The 16086-nt window shown below is 45.7% G+C and overlaps 1 long non-coding RNA gene across 1 annotated transcript; it reads right to left on the bottom strand.

The window, feature by feature from the left end:
- Window positions 1-2172: 2172 nt before the first annotated feature.
- LOC306809226 lies at window positions 2173-15981 on the bottom strand. The gene is made up of 5 exons (XR_013776195.1): window positions 15808-15981; window positions 12132-12212; window positions 10287-10353; window positions 10099-10195; window positions 2173-3848 (listed from the first exon to the last, which is right to left on the bottom strand). It is a non-coding gene; the product is annotated as an uncharacterized lncRNA (long non-coding RNA).
- Between the last annotated feature and the right edge of the window lie 105 nt (window positions 15982-16086).

Raw genomic sequence — 16086 nt, 5'->3', positions numbered from 1 at the left:
GCCTTGGGGCAGTGTGATCCTCCCTGGTGAGACAGATCCTGCCTGCCTCAGCAGATGCTGTCTGGGCACCATGACAGCAGGCAGGGGTCAGGGACCAGAGAGGAGAACCCAGGATTGGGGATCACAGCAGAGGACAGGGGCTTGGGGATCATGGAGGAAGGCAGGGATTTGAGGAGCACAGAAGAGCATGGAGGAGAACAAAGGGGTTGGGGACCATGGAGGAGGGCAGGAGTGGAGTACCAGAGAGGAGAACAAGGGCTGGGGACCATGAAGGAGGATAAAGGGATGGGGGACCACAACACAGAGCAGGGGCTCTCAGCAGCCACCCAGCGAGGGGCAGATGGAGGTACCCTCCCACCGGCGACGCGCTCATGCAAACTGCTCATTATAACCCTTTTCCCAGCCCGTCTGTCTGTCTTTCTTTCCAACTATCTGTCTCACTCACTAATCAAAGAAGATTGTTCCAAGAAAGCTGGAAGAAGAGAAGGAATGTCTCATTTGGCTGCGGCTTCCTTTGGAAAGTCTGGAAAAACCGTGGCATCTCGACGTGCGTGAAGGTCTGCCTGGCGAGAAGCACATTTTCCTTCCAAAGCTGCTCTAAAGATGTGAATCATGAGCCGGTAACGCTCCTGGCAGTGCAAACCCCAATTCCACTGAGACATGGTGCTGGCAGCAGCTCTGCTGTATCTCTTGGACGGAAAAGACAAACATTTATCATAGTGACATTGCTGGGGAAGAGCTGCTGGTGCTGCCGAGATCCTGGCGGCAGCCGGATCCTGCCAGCACCCAGGGTGCTCCCACTAAGTTTTCCAAAGGTCTCCTGAAGTTTCTCAGACACCAGCCAAGGGGTTTACAGTCCCTTTTGGTTGTCCTCCACCACCTCAGCTCCTCTGTGGCATCTCTTGCAGGCATGAAAATATCCTGCATAGAAAAAGAATAAAAGATTTTGAAAAGGTCTGCTGGGAGCTGGGGGGAGCCCTGGTGCTCTGCCTGCTGTGTGGTGGAGGTCCCCACACATCCAATGCTGGGGCCAAACCCCTTCCAAACCTTGCCCCTAAAACTCCCCATGCTGCAATTGCAAGACCCCAGTGGCTGTGACATGTTTATGAAGCAACTCACTCCCTACTCAGGTGGTCCCAAAAATTTGCTCACCTTGTTGTCTACCAGAGTTGGGGCTGTCACTCTCCCTGCTGGCAGCAGATGCCTGACTGGTTCAAGCTGCCATTTACAGCTCCTGGAGCAAACAAAACACTCCTTCCATGTCAGTCCCTCCTTTTGGGGTCTGTGGAACTTCATGCAGCCCCAAGAGCACCCTGGCTTGCACAGACCCCAGCCCTCTGGCATCCCTGCCAGGACAGGCTCTAGGCTCAGGTTTGGAGTTGGAAGAGTTTCAACATTAAGTGTGGATATGCAGTGTGTGGATTCAGGACATGTTGGACAGACATCTCCTGCCTCAAACCAGAGCACTGTGGTTGGTTTGTGTCTGTGGACAGCCCCAAAATCAATACAATATGCCCAAGATGTGCAGGAACTGAATCAGGAAGGCAAGTAAAGCTGTGCCCTGAAGAGTCATGGGGCAGGGGCTTTGGGAGCAGTTCCCTCAGCTGACACCAAAGGAATCACAGATTGGAGAAACCATCTGAAATCATCAAATCCAGCTTTTGATCCTGAACTGCCAAGGCCCCCACGAAACCATGTCCCCCAAGAGTCACATCCACACATCTCCACGGGAGGAGGATTTGCAGACTACAAAGGGGTTCAGACCCAGGACTGGGGCTTGCATTTGATATTGGTGTTTCCTGGAGGAGAAGGGGTGAAGGAAGGGGAGCAAGCCCACTTCTGGAGCTGTCTGCCTTGGGAAAAGGAATGTCCAAAAGGACTGTCTGCTTGAGGGAGAGGGGAAAAGCCTGGATATTGGCTCCAAGGGATCACCACTTGCTCTAGTACCTACATCATACTCAGGGCAAGCATCAGAGGAGCCAGGGCAGTCTGGAGCCCTGGGAGGGGTATTTTCAGTCCATGAGGTGTCCAGCAAATGCTACCCTTGAAAAATGGGAGGGTGGTGGGTGGTGGGTGGTGGGCCAGGGGCTGGAGGTATCTGTAAGAGAGCAGAGGCTGGAGGGATGACAGGGCACTCACACACTGCTGTCCCTGGCCAGGAGCTGCTGCAGCCCAGGCAGCAACTTGGTGCCACATCACTGTGAATTCCCAGCAGTTATTCTATGGATGCCCATGACTGGAGCATTCGGCTGCTCCTTCTCTACCATGTTCATTAGTGGTCATTTAATTACAGGATGCAAAGAGGAGCTGTTCCAAAATACTCATGTACCTGTGCAAAACATGCAATGAGCAATTAGTGCTGCTAATGAGAGAGGGAGTCACAGTATCAACAACAGAAAAAATCCATCAGCATCCTGGCAAACCTGCAATCCACCATAACTAACCCACATGGAGTTCTGACCTGGAATTATCCCAGTAGCTTTTTGGGGCAGAGGGAGGGGAAATGGAATGTGGGTGAGATGGTGGCAAGTGGCCAATTCCTACCCATGGGAGAGACAAGAGGTGTCCAAAACCATCTGTACTCCTGTCAAAGGCTGCTGGTGGGAGTGGGAAGGGGATGCTGGTGCCACCACCACTTCAGCTCCAGATGAAAATTCAGCAGCACAGGGAAGGCCCTTGCTTCCTTGTGACTTTGCAGTGCCATTGGCTTGGGGATGGGAGTTGGTGGGGCTGAGCATGCAAACCAAGCACTCCCAGGGCAGGGAATGCTGCCGGCTGCTTCCCGGTAGCTGTGATTAATTGTTGTTAATATTAAATTCAGCACTTTTATGCAGGACACAGAAGTACTTAGGCAGGAGCCCAACTCCCATCCTACCTGTCATTAAAAAACATTGCAATTAAGCTCTACTGGAAGGAAATACAAGTAAATGCATCCTCTGTAAGTGGCTTCAGCTTTCCACACACATCTGTGTCCACTGTTTCCTCTTCATTGGCCAAGCTGCTTCTGTTTTCCCTCTTCCCATGACCCATACATTGCTTTTTCTCCTTAATCCTGCCCACAGCTCCCAAAAGGAGAGGGCTGGAGAGGGGAGGAAAGGAGCCCCAGCTGCCTCTGACCTTTTGCCACTGGTGGAAAGTTCATGTCAGCTGCAGCTGCAGCCCCAGCCCTGGCCAAAATCAAGGCTGTGCTCCGGGTATCTGCTCACCTAGTTGGATCCTGATGCTCTCTTTGTACCTCTCCATGGGCAGAAATCCAAATGCTTCTGCAAGAGGAAGGGGTGCTACTGCCCCAATATAAAGCATTGAACAAATCATTTCCACTTTGCAGCAGATTTGGATGGATTTTCAGCAGCTGAGACCTGCTGCTGCTTAGGTCAGTGGTGACAGACTCAGCCAAATGCCCCAGGAGAGCCAGCCCAGCCTCCAATCCTGCAGGGCCCTGCACAGCCCAAGCTCTGTGGCAGAGCTGTGCTGACAAACACTATCATGTGGCAAAGCTGAACAGGGTGGGGGTTCTTGCATCCCAGGACAGGGTTTTCCCATCGTACTGCCCCCCTGTTTTACTCCAGCTGTGGTTCTTCACCCGGGAAAGGATGAGGCAGGATGTCAGAGGTGGGACATGGAGCAGGTGGTGATGGGTCAGCCTGAGGCAGAGGATACTGAGAGGAACTGTGGTGGCAGGGCCCAAAGGGACAATCTCTTCTGTCTGTCCCCAGTGATCAACAGGACTGTGATAAAGCCAGAAGTTGTGGTTAAAGTTTTGGGAATGCCAGGAGAGGCAGGTGGGAGTGAAAGTCACATACAGCCAGGTCATTGTGTGGCCAGAGTCCCCATCAGGTCCTTAAAACCTGGGAAAAGGAAAAAAAAAACAACAAGATAAGACTTAGGGCAAGGGAGCTGGAGATAAAAAGGGGCAGTGAGATAAAAATAAACCTGATGTCAACGACGGTACCAGTGCCAGGAATGCCACATTGAAAATTTTGGACCTGGGGACATAAAGATCATGTGAAAGGTGTCCTGAGTGCCCAAGCTGGCTGTCCAGGGCCACGAAGGCTGCTGGCAGAATCACAGAGGGTCAGGATGGAAGGGCAGGGCAGAGGGGCACCAGGTGTGCCTAAATTTGGACAGGCCTGGAGCTCTGGCAGCCACAGCCAGCTGGAGGTCTGGGATGCAGGGTGAGGACTGTGGTGCTGAGTGGCAGAGCAGTGACAACAGTGACCACACCAGACTGTGGCTCTGGCCACACCCCCAGGCTCTGCTGATGCAGCTGAGCAGGGAAAGGTGTTGCTGGGATCATGGTGCTGATGAACTCAGGGATTTTCCCCTGCTGCTTGCAAGCATTGTCATCATGTATATGAACATAAAATGCCAAAATGTGACTCAGCCCAATGGCAGTTTGGCTCCTGCACTAACAGCCTGATAAATGGTGGAATCAGAGCTTGCAGAGGGGATTTATTCCTGTTTCGGGGGTTTCAAAAATTTGTTTCATGGCAGGTACAATATACTCCCAAGATACAAAAGAAAAAATATTCAAAATTAAAAAGAAAAGATAAAACAGGGATTTTTTTTCCCCCAGGTATTTGCTCACTAATGAAAGAGAAACCTTTCAATCTCAGGTAGTGGCCAAACAAACTTTTCAGAGAGGAAAGAAATGCAGACAGTATTTGCATGTGAGCTATAGATTCAAATTTTATGAAGGTGGGCTTTTTTTAATATTTGCTGAATAAGTTTTGTGGCCCAGTGCTGTGATCCAGCATAACAAAAGGTCCTATTCACATAAGGGAGCAGATTTGAGACCACCTCATGAATCTTAATTCCTGAATTTCTCAGGGTTTTTTTTCAAACATAAAGGATCCCAGTGAGCCGATTATGCAGACCTTGATATAATGTCTTTTTTTTTATTATTAAAATGCTGTAGTTTAAACTCTGCTCTGTAAACAGTCTGACCTTCACTTCTATCTCCAGGTGTCAATAATCCCATGAGGGTCAGCAAAACCAACCACAAATATAAAGTTGAGTGTGTTTGAAAAGTGTCTGCAGGATTGAGGCCAGCGATTGCAAAACAGTTTAAACTATAATCCTCCATTTTCATTAGTTTCTTGAAAAACTTCTTCTGTGGGCTTGAAATCCTTCCTGTTTTGTTGAGCCAAAGGTGATTTTTCTCCCCAGCAGTCTGAGCACAGACCTTCCTGCTGGTTTTATGTTGTCAGGCTTCAAAAATCACATTTCCCACTAAGGACATTCTGCCCTTTTCACTGAGAGAGCTTGACATTGACATCTATCATGTAAACAAAGCTAATTAAAGACAGTTATTACTTGCTGGACATAAAAGTCTTCCAACCCCACAGTTCAGTAGATTTGGCTGCTTTGGTAAGTGAAGCTTTGTGCTCTCCCTATTCTGCAGAAACACTGAATACACTTCCAGCCTAAGAGGTTTCTTCAGCCCTGTATCTCTTTATTATCTGTAAGATCTGAGGCCAATAAAAGGGACTTCTTTCCATCCATGGTGTTTCCACATCTTTGCCTTGAGATGCAGGAGGAGGATGGAGCAGCCCAGACCATCCCTGCTGTCAGCCCCACACTGCTGCAGCCCCCACAGGCACTGGGAGCATCCTTCACTCCTGTGTGTTCATTTCCAGCTTAATACATCATTTAAATAAGACCTCAGCCCAAAAATTCTACATCTGCATCTTCTCATAGGACACTGTGCAGAGGTGGTGGGCTCCTGGCAGTGGCCACCTGAAGCTCTGTTCTGTTGGGGAAACAAACATCCTCCCACAAAGCTGTCACTGCTGTGTGTTGCCTTTTTGGGGAAAGATGAAGGCAGTGATTCTGTGTTGCTGAAGTTTCTGTGGTTAGAGAAGCACAACTGCTTATCTAGGGACAGAGGTGGGCTGTGGGCTGGTTTTACTCAGGCTGAGGTTAGGAAGATAATCTCTCCAAGAGCCCTGCCCACATTTCTGGCTTGGAAGAAGGAGTTTGAAGCAAAGTGATGGATTTGGTGCCTCCTGGTCTGAGCAGCAGAGCTGGAGATATGAGCCAGGACAGGAGGAGAAAATGGGTCAAAATCCATATACCTCAACTCAAAGTGTCTCTAAAGCAGTCCATGGAACTTGACTGTGAACTGGATGCAATGAGAAAAGGAAGCAAGAGATCCAGATGAAGGGAAAATTCTTCATTAAGAGCTTAAATGGTTCACATAAAAAATCAAACATGGCAATAGTTATTTGAGTTATAATGGAATGAGACTTAATGAATGTGTGTTACAACTGTGAAATATTTTCCCTGCTCTTCAACATAGACAAAGCTGAGGAAGGAATGGAAACAAGGATGGCAAAAGAGAATAAATGAAACAGGAAAAAAAAACCACTTAGCACAATCAATCTGCTTCTCAGTCCCCACTTCTCTGGCGCATGGCTGGAGCCTTTTCTCTTTCCCTGGCCACGTCTCTGCCTCCCAAAATTGCTGCAGAAGTGTGGAAAATCCTTCAGCTGAAGATGGTGGGATACTTTAATTTAATTTTCAGCCAGGCTTCAGATTTGTAGCTTATTCAGGAACAGGTTCTCCAGGTACCCAGGAATTTAACATTAATAACTGAGATGCTTTGACTGAACATGTAAAACACACAATGGGCTTGTTTGGCTGGTTTTTTGTTAGGACTGAAGAAATATTGAGAGGCAATTTCAACTCCTGGTTTTGTTTTCCAAGCATTCTAGAAATTAATTTACCAAATAAATAGACAAGAGGTGGGACAGTTTTAGGCATGAGATCACACATAGTAGCACCAAGTAGTACCAAGTTCCCTTTGGTAAATAACTCATCTCTCTGAATCTACCAAAACAACCTCTGAACAGTTCTCACAGGTACAAATCATGCAGAGCTTCAGGAAGCAGCAGTCTGGAGGAAACCTCTGGTGGGAAATTGTTGGAAAGCCTGTCATGGGATTTTCCCTGATTGTTCCACTGAGAGTTTAATGTGTGCCACAAAGCACAGGGGTGTGATTTTTGCTTATTGATGGTGATTCTCAGTTCTCCCATTCACCCAACTCAAGGAGATTCCTGGTTTCTAAAAGGATTAGGGCCCCATTCCTAAATCCTGGTAACATTTAGCCAATAAATGCTGGATTGTAGCATTTCTCCCTCTGTGACCTTTCACTGTGTTCCATGTGCCACCTTATCCTGCCCTCCAACTCCCCCTTTTAACAAACATTTGCTGTGTTTTCTGTTCTCAGAACCACTGCTCCCTTTCCCCTGCGGAATCAAGCATTCCCTCTTACCTCTGTCAAAAGGTATTTGTGTAATTGCCTCATCCACAACCAGCAGGACCCAGTCTGAGTGACTTCACACTTTATTTCCACAATACACTGCAACTCTCAGGGCAGCACCAGAGGTAAAAATGCCTGGAGGATGTGATAACCACCTCTGCCAAAGTGTTATGTTTTAGTGTTCTCAGCAACATTTTCTTCCCATTTTGTTTCCTCTGCAAACAGAACAAGGCACATGGCACAAACATGCTCAGTTTTAAACATGAGTTTTTGGAAAGTGTTTGCTTTCACGTTCAACCTGGTCTAGCACAAGGTGTCCCTGCCACAGCAGGGGGTTGGAACGAGATGATCTTTAAAGTCCCTTCTCACCCAAACCATTCCATGATTGTTTGATTCTATAAATTGCCCTGTATGAGTTTTTCTTGTTTCATCCAAGTCTCAATCCCACCACCACAACAACAAGTGGAAGTAATGACTGGTTCCTTTATCTGTAGACAGAAGTGAATTTTTTCCAAGCCTGAGAACACAAATGTGTGTAGAAATGGTCTTAAATCCAAATTCAAAATTGATATAATAGTTTCTTAATGCCTTCCACTTCATCCTTGTCACAACATTGCTAAGTTGCTGAGATATATATGCTCCACTGAAGGAGTGAGGTCATGTATCTTTCTGAATGTCACAGGTGAAGTCCTAGGTAATGGTGAGAAAAATGCTCACTTCAACCCTTTTGGGGAAAAAAAGGCGCCCCAGAAATCCAATATTACTGAGTTTGGTTATTTTTTTAGAAATGTTTTGCACCCTCAGGGCAGAATAACAGATTTGTGGCTAAAATAGAGCCAGGGAAAGAGCAAGTGGATCTATTCAGGGATGCAGTTGGGAACACTGTGCTTGGCTCAGGCTGCCATGGCTCTCACCAGATCCATTCCCAGCCCAGCCGTGCTCGGGGTCACCTTTCCATCGCGGATCAACCAAGACGAGGGATCAGGTCACAGAAATGCCCCAGCAATTCTCTTCTTCCCAGAAATCTAAATTTAAAAAGGGCCTGCTGCACACATAGCAAATGTTTCACGAAGTTTTATGTTGTGTAATTGCTTGTGGCACATGCAATTCCTTAGCTGGGGTTTTCTGTGGATTTGCAGCAGGTCTTCCTCCCAAACCTGCAGTGTGTGCACAAGGTGACTGCATAATCTTGTAATTACACCTGTAAATCCTCACCCCCACCTTTTGTCAACTGAATAATCCAAAACACTAAATATAAAACATGTTTCGATTTGCAACTGTAAAATTGTGTGTTGCAACCTTCACACCCGTTGCAGAAATGACAAATTTTTCCAATATCTAGTTTCCTCCATAGTACTGCAGGAAAATCCTGTGCCAAGGATCACATCTCATCTGCCCATGGTTTGAAAGCAGTTACTGATTTTTGTCTGTCTGTTGGAATGGCCTTTCCTTGTGGAAAACACAGCCAGTTCAGACACGTTTAATGGAAGCAGCAGAAACACTAGTTTGCTTGGACCAGGAAGAACATGACACCATCCTGCAGCATGCAGGAAAGGAAAACCAGGAGCACCCATGGGAAGGGGGCACCCCAGTGCTGCTTGTGCATCCTTTTGTAGGATGGCAAAAATCACAGATGCTCATTTGCAAGAGAAAAAGCTGCAGAGTTTGAGAAGGGCAGATCGAGTGAAGTCACATTGCCTGCATTATTCTACTTCTTGTCCTGATTTGGAGCCACAGAAAATCCTCCTTCATTTGTATCACATAGGACTATTTTTATGGGCCTTTTCACTGCCTTCCACCTACTCATGAAGTCCTGCTGATGACTTTAGTGTCACTTCCCACTATTTGACTGCAGCTCTTGGTCATTCCCCCAGATATTTGCTGTTTTGTGCTGTGCTATAAAGCAGAGTTACCTCATGGCAGCAGGACTGGCTCAGCTCCACCTGGGGAATGCTGGTAGCTGATCTCCAGTCAGTTTTAGAGCTCCCATCATGTTTTCTTGCCATTGTTTCCTAATGGCTTAAGACTTTGCTTCAGTTTGGTTACAGCCTGTCCCTTGTCTCCCTAATTTGTATTCCCTGAGAAACTGCAAGCAGGTGAAGTGGGAGCTTGATGCTGGGCTAGGCTAGGTCACATCAATGACTGGTACTTGGAAAGTCCTTCTCTTGCTCTTTATTCCTTGGGACTTCCACATCCACACAGTCCCACTCATACCTAACACTCCTATTTTGAATAAGAAAGTGCCTTTTTACTTCCTTTTTTTCTTTTATTTAGTAGCACAGTGCCATGCAAGTCCCTGCACTGAGTGTTTGTAGTGTTAAAAGCATGTCAGACGTGGCTGTATTTGCAGACAACAGTGGTACTTCCTCTCTTCAGAAATGGAGCAAGTTTCTATTTTGGGCTGTGCTGACTCAAGGGTGAGGTACCCATGCTGATTCAGCAGTTTGGGATGCCAGAAGAATTTCTGGTTATGAATGGAATGAGCAATAAATTGATGCTTGTCTTCATCTTAAATAAATGTGTATTTGAGTGAAGCCACCTCCTGGTGGCAGACATTTTGTCAGATAAGTGGAATATTCTGCATTGCTTTTGGGAAAAGGCCATTACAATGAGACAACCATAAAGCCTGCAAAGTAAAATCTGGTCCCAGGAGAGTCAGAGATTCCCACTCATCTGGATGGGGACTTACTCTTCCTCTTGAGTCACATAAAAAGTTCTTCTACTGCTTGCTTATTTAATCTGTGCATCTCATCTGGGATATGAAATCCTCTCAGTGATATGAATAAATTGAATAGCAATTTCAGAAGGATGAAAATACAGAACACAGAACCAACCTGGCCACTGCAAGCAAGTGAGAATGCACCACCCATTTACTCAGCTTCTGTGGGTTCATATGGAACAGATATCAAAGGTAACTCTTGTGCTCTTCTGCTATGGAAAAATGAAATAAACATTGTGATATTTTGTAATTTTTAAAACCATAGAGGAGCAACTGTCTCTCACAATATTTGCCAATGTTTACCTGTCAGTCTGTGAACAGAAGCCAGAAGATTTGTTGAGTTTTGGTTTTCCTAAATGAGTTCTTTCACCTGGAGGATTCCAGGATTCAAAACAAAATTTGCAATGAATGCTCCACATGTTAGCAAGGATGAAGATACAGAAGTTTGTCAGAAAGTGAAATCTTTCTGTTCATTAAGGCAAGGTAGCATGAAATGGGACATCTGAGCCCCCTTGAGCCCCCTTCTGTCTGTGCATGGCCCAAACAGGTTTCGACACATTTGCTTCCATCTTTACACTGTTTCCAGTCAGCATCAATAATCCCCACAGTCCCCACCCAGGAAATCCATGATGCCTGTTCTTTCAGGCTGCAAGTTCTTCCTTTGACAGCACACAACAAAAGCTGCAAACTTCCAAAGGCCATTCCTCCTCCCCACTACAGCAGCCCCGCTGGCATTAAGGCACGCTGTTGTTCCAGCCAGACGTTGCCATGTCATGTTCTCCTGCCTCGTGAAGGCGGCTTGAGAAGTCTAAAAAAGCATCATGTGGGCTGTCACATTTCAGATCCCCCTAAATAGCTGTGCGTGGCTCCATCAGATAAGCACTGAAGTACAATATTATGAATGTCAAACAACAGCTCATCATTGCAGCTGACAAAGCTTGCTCCTCTGAGAGGGGAAGTAAATTCAGTTCCATAGGCTAAACGTGTATATTGAGTGGCTTGAAGTTCAAAGAACTCTGCAAGGAGGATTTGCATTTGAAATATTTCCTCTAACTCAGTCTCTGAGAAAGGAAACAAGTCATAGAGTGTTTTGGAAGAGTGGTCAGAGTTCTCCACAGGGAACCAGCACAAGCAAGTCCAGAATGAACCCAGAACTCAGGATCCAGGCTGCATGGAGGCTCCCAGCTCTACCAGGATGGCTCATTGTGGTCACTAAGAAAGTCATCCAGAGGAAGCATCTTCCTTAAAGGATGTCACAGACATGACCCACTCATGTCCCTCATAGAGGGACACACTGGCTGTTACACCACCCTGGATAAAAACAAATCAGAAGGTGGTGGTGGTGAGGAAATAACAAATACAACCTCAAACCACTTCTTGCTCTCTAAAACTAATCTCAGTCACACTTTAAATGAATCCAAGCATCACTGGTGTTTGTGGTTTTCTGCTTCATGTATTTAATCAGCTACTTGAATTCAACAGAGAAAAATTTACACAATAAAAGCAAAGTGAAATTAAAAATTCAGTGCTTCAGGAGACAGCACGAAGTCTGTCCCAGCCAAAAGAGCTAATGAAAGTGATCTGCTTCCTGACTGCACATGCAGGGTGTTTCCATGGAATTTGATAACGACAGGGGAAGGGGGGGAATGCCCGGGCCAGTGAGTGCTCCACCCAAAAGATCAAGTGGAGGAGCAGGATGGGAATCTGCAGGTTAAAAGTCTAACGGGAGCTCTTTGGGGGAGCAAGGATTCTGCACAGCCTTGAAATCCCCATGTGAAGCTTCCCAAAGGGGGGTCTGACAAGTCAGATGTCTCCTTCCATCCCATCTCCCTCCTTCAAGCTCGTAAACAAAAGCTGGGAAAGAGGAACTATTTTATTAGAGGAGATCAAAAGCTGTCTCTGCCCAGTATCCAGACAAAATTTAGTATCATGTGGGTCACTCAGTGAAAACTTGTGATTTAGCCAGTATCTTTGATGTGATTCTGTTTATTCTAAGAACATACAAAGTCTCGCTTTATGGAGCACAGGGGAACAAAAAAAAATCTATGCTGGAATTTCACTACCTCTTAAATCTCTAAATTCAAATGACCCAACATAAATTTAATAGGTTTGTATTAAAAAAAAAAAAAAAACAACAGGTAGTTTTACCTTAAATTCTCTGCCAATGAAACTTTTTTCCTTTTGCCACCATGCCTTTGAATCCTTGGATACTGTTGCATTTCTTTAATTCTGCAGATTAAATAAATTAGCCATTCTGTATAAAGTAAAAATGTAACTTAAAGTATATTTAGATGAATCAATAAAAATGTTGCAAAGAAATTTTAGTAAATTTATCAATTAATATCCAAGCCCAGGAGGCTATCCTGCCTTTCTGCTCTGTCAGCTCAGGGATTTCTCTCTTCCCACCAGTGTTTATGTAAGAGCTGCATGGTAAGCAGCACTTGCTATAAAATATTGATCAGTTGAACCATTAGCTGGAATTCAAAAGACAACAATGTCACAGCAAAACCAGAGCAATTATTGCTATTGATTGGAATTTTTTAGATTATTTTGATATTTGAGCACATCAGAAAATATAAATTTCTTCTGAATAATAATACTAAAAACATATGTTACAACATGGTGTCCTGATTAAGGGCAAATTTGAGAGAAAGCCTCCAAATACCACCCCCCCCCCCCCAGGAAGCAAATCCAAGTGGCCCCTCCCCCAACTGGTTTCGGAAATTTCCTCAGAGAAATAGAAAAAATCTATTTATTCAACAGGCAAGACACTGCCCAGCACAAAACAAATAAAATTTAAGTTCAGGAAAGTGGTATGGTCAGAATATGAATCTGTAATATCATGTAGATAAGGAAAATCAAGACAGGCTTTCATGACAGCCTATGGAGAGATCTCAAAGCCTGCATGCTACAGCTGCAACTCACTGAAAACATTCATTCTGTACCACTCACAGATACACAAAACTACTCTTTGGGTTTTCAGATCAGTCATGCACTTCTGAAGTGAATCTCTCCACTGTCCCTCCTCACTGTCATCTCTCAGAACAAGTTTGACATGAACTAGACTCTTTTAAGATGAAACTAAGGCAAAACACTCACTGCAGGAGAGTACCTAAGGTGCTCCAACTGGTACTGGGCATTGAAAGCACAGGAATAAGTCAGAGATGGTCAAACACCTGAGAATGGCCCATAATGTGCTGACATCAGATCCTCAGCACCCAAAACTTTTTTATTCAACATATGTGCTTCACAAAACTACAACTTGCACCACTGCAAACATAATCAAGAGATGAATTACATAAACCTGGTTCTAATTGAAACCCTCATCAAAAATACATCCCAGCCTTGTTACATGTTACAGATAGATTGACAGATTCTGTGCAGAGCTGGGGTAATGCAGGAGGGAATCTTCCCCAACAACTTGCAGCTGTACTGATTACCAAGCAGTGGAACATCAGTGCCTGGCCAGCCAGGTTACAGGATATAAAGGAGTAGGCAGCTTTCCTCACACACAGGTATTTGCAGCTGGAAATGCAGAAGGATGCTGGCTGTGCTGGGAGGAGCCAAGGGACAGACAAGGTAAGATGATGTGTGAGGTTCAGTCAGGGTTAGCTAATTGGGAAAGAGATAGTTTGGGATGAGTCAGCCATGCAGAACAAAGGAAGGTGCCAGAACCATGTGAAACTGGCCATAAGTAAAAAGGGAAAGGAGTCAGAAGCAACAGAGAAGTCTATAAGAAAAGGAGACAGAGTTGTATGAGAATAAAGTATACAGAAGAAAATGTGTAGTTTGTGAATGAAGACTGGTAAGGAATGCCAGTGAAAGGGCTGATGGTGGTGCCAGCCCTGTCCATCTCAGCTGTGACATGATTCTTGCCAAATCCAAGAAGAATATGTGTTTCAATCTTCTCTTTATCAAAGACTACTGAGTTTGAAAAGGCTCATTCTAAACCATTCAAAAAGAAAACCCCAAACCAAACAGTTTCAGAAAATACTATTGGCAAGTACGGCAGAAGCTCACAGTGATACTGATGTTGTGTCTTATGTGGAAAATGTGTTTATTTTGTATTTTGCTGTGCAGGACACACCTTATAAAGTTGTATTTACTCTGAGCTATCCCTTCCATCTTCTAGGAAACTGGCAGTTGATTTCCAGGAGGATACTCAAACCCATGTAGTTTGTTCTTGGCATGTATAGCAGAAGCACCAGAGCTGTACCAAATCACAGTGTACCCACTATTGGTATGAGGGTCTTGCTGAACATCACAATATTCCAGACCTAGAACTGAACTGAAGAGGGCTGACAGCTGCTCCTGATGTAAGGGCAGCTGAGATACCTCTGACAGGTCCTTGGAGACTGGTTCTTGAATTTGGGTCTCAGCTTTTTCAAAGCTACAGAATTTTGGCTGCATATAAAATGGAAGCCTATTTCCTCTTAATTCTGGACTCATGTTACTACTGTGGTAACTGTGTTCCGAAGACTCAGATGACTTATTTCTAGGTTCAGCCAAAATGCCTTTGATCACATTGTTCAATTGCTGGGGCAGCTTGTCATGGTTTCAGATACTTGACATAGCCCAAACCTTTACTTGCCCCAGTAATCCTACTCTTAATTATGCTGCAGCATTCAACATCTCCACACATCTTAAACTTCTCTCACAGATCCTCTTCTGTGCAGGTTTTTGGTATCATAACCAAGATTTGTGTGAACTCCTCATCTTCAGTACCTCAGTGGCTTCCAGCCTGTGCAATAAATCCCTTTCTGGGTTTTTCCTTGGGGAGCAGCTGTGTGTGCATCTCCTCCATGGCTGGGCAGCCCTGAGAGCTGAGAGCTCATGCAGGTGATGTTGTGGGACTCGTTGGTGAGCTGGTCTCACAGAGGTCCAGATGTTCTGGATGTCCCAAAGTGTGAGAAGTGATCCTGGATCAGCTGCTCTCATTCCCTCCAGAGCTGGAAAATGCCACTGCCCAGGCCCCAGTGGGCCACAGGTGCTCCTGGTGCTTCCCCTGGGTCCCCTGCACAGAGCAGGTTTGAATAATTCCAGGGAAAAAACCTTCTCTGCTTCAGTCAGTCAAAAACTACCTAAAAGCAAAGGGGAGCTCTCTCCTGCTGTCCACCACAGTGACACAGTCCAGGAGATGAAGTGATGGAAGCCCCATCTCTGTGTTTTGAAAGCAACTGCCTCAGACATTCCACTGCTTCTCCTTCCCCCCTTCACTCTCAAATCCAGCCTTAAAGATACAAAATGTATTTCTGGGCTAAACAGACAAATGGGGATACAGTGCAGCATGAGAAAGTCACCCCAGGACACATAGTTACAGAACACTTTTACAGAGGAACTGGAAAATAGGGCAGGTTTCAATTTCAGTAACTGTGTGGTCACAGATTTTCTGTTACTATTTTTGAAAGAGAGTATAGAGAGTCATTGATCATTTTGGCTGGAAAAGACCTCCCAGACACACTGAGCCCAACCTTTGACCCAACACTACTATGCCCCCCAAACCCTATTGTGAAGCACTAAGTCCATTTGTTTTTTGAACACTTCCATGGATGGTGACTCTACCACTGCTGTGGGCACCTGTGCCAGCATCTGATCATCTTTCCAACCAAGAATTTTCCCCAATGTCTGGTCTGAACTGGTCTTGGCACAACTTGTTTCATCCTCTCCCTTGTTCTCTGCAGGCAGAGCCTGATCCCCCTGGCTGTCTCCTCCTGTCAGGGAGTTGTGCAGAGCCAGAAGGTTCCCCCTGAGCCTCCTTCTCTCCAGGCTGAGCCCCTTTCCCAGCTCCCTCAGCCCCTCAATGTCTTGAGGGTCAAACACTTACCCCGGGATTGGAGGCGCCCCAGCGCAGGGGACGGTCACTGCGCTGGTCCCGCTGGCCACAATATTACCATTATTACATTAGCACCATTGGCTTTATTTTACGGAATGGTGTGGCCTTTGGAGAAGGGACTGCAGGAGGAAGATCGGCTGGAATGAAATGCATCGCTGGGGAAGGCTCACCTGGAAAAAGTAAATGGGATTCAGGGAAGGAGAAGCCACAGCAGGAAGAACTGGGGCTGGAGCTGAGGGGTTGAGAGGAATGAGTGTGATCAATTTGGGA

This window comes from Erithacus rubecula, assembly GCF_903797595.1.
Source record: "Erithacus rubecula genome assembly, chromosome: 17".
Classification (NCBI taxonomy): Eukaryota; Metazoa; Chordata; class Aves; order Passeriformes; family Muscicapidae; genus Erithacus; species Erithacus rubecula.
This window is presented reverse-complemented; position numbering and strand designations above follow the sequence as displayed.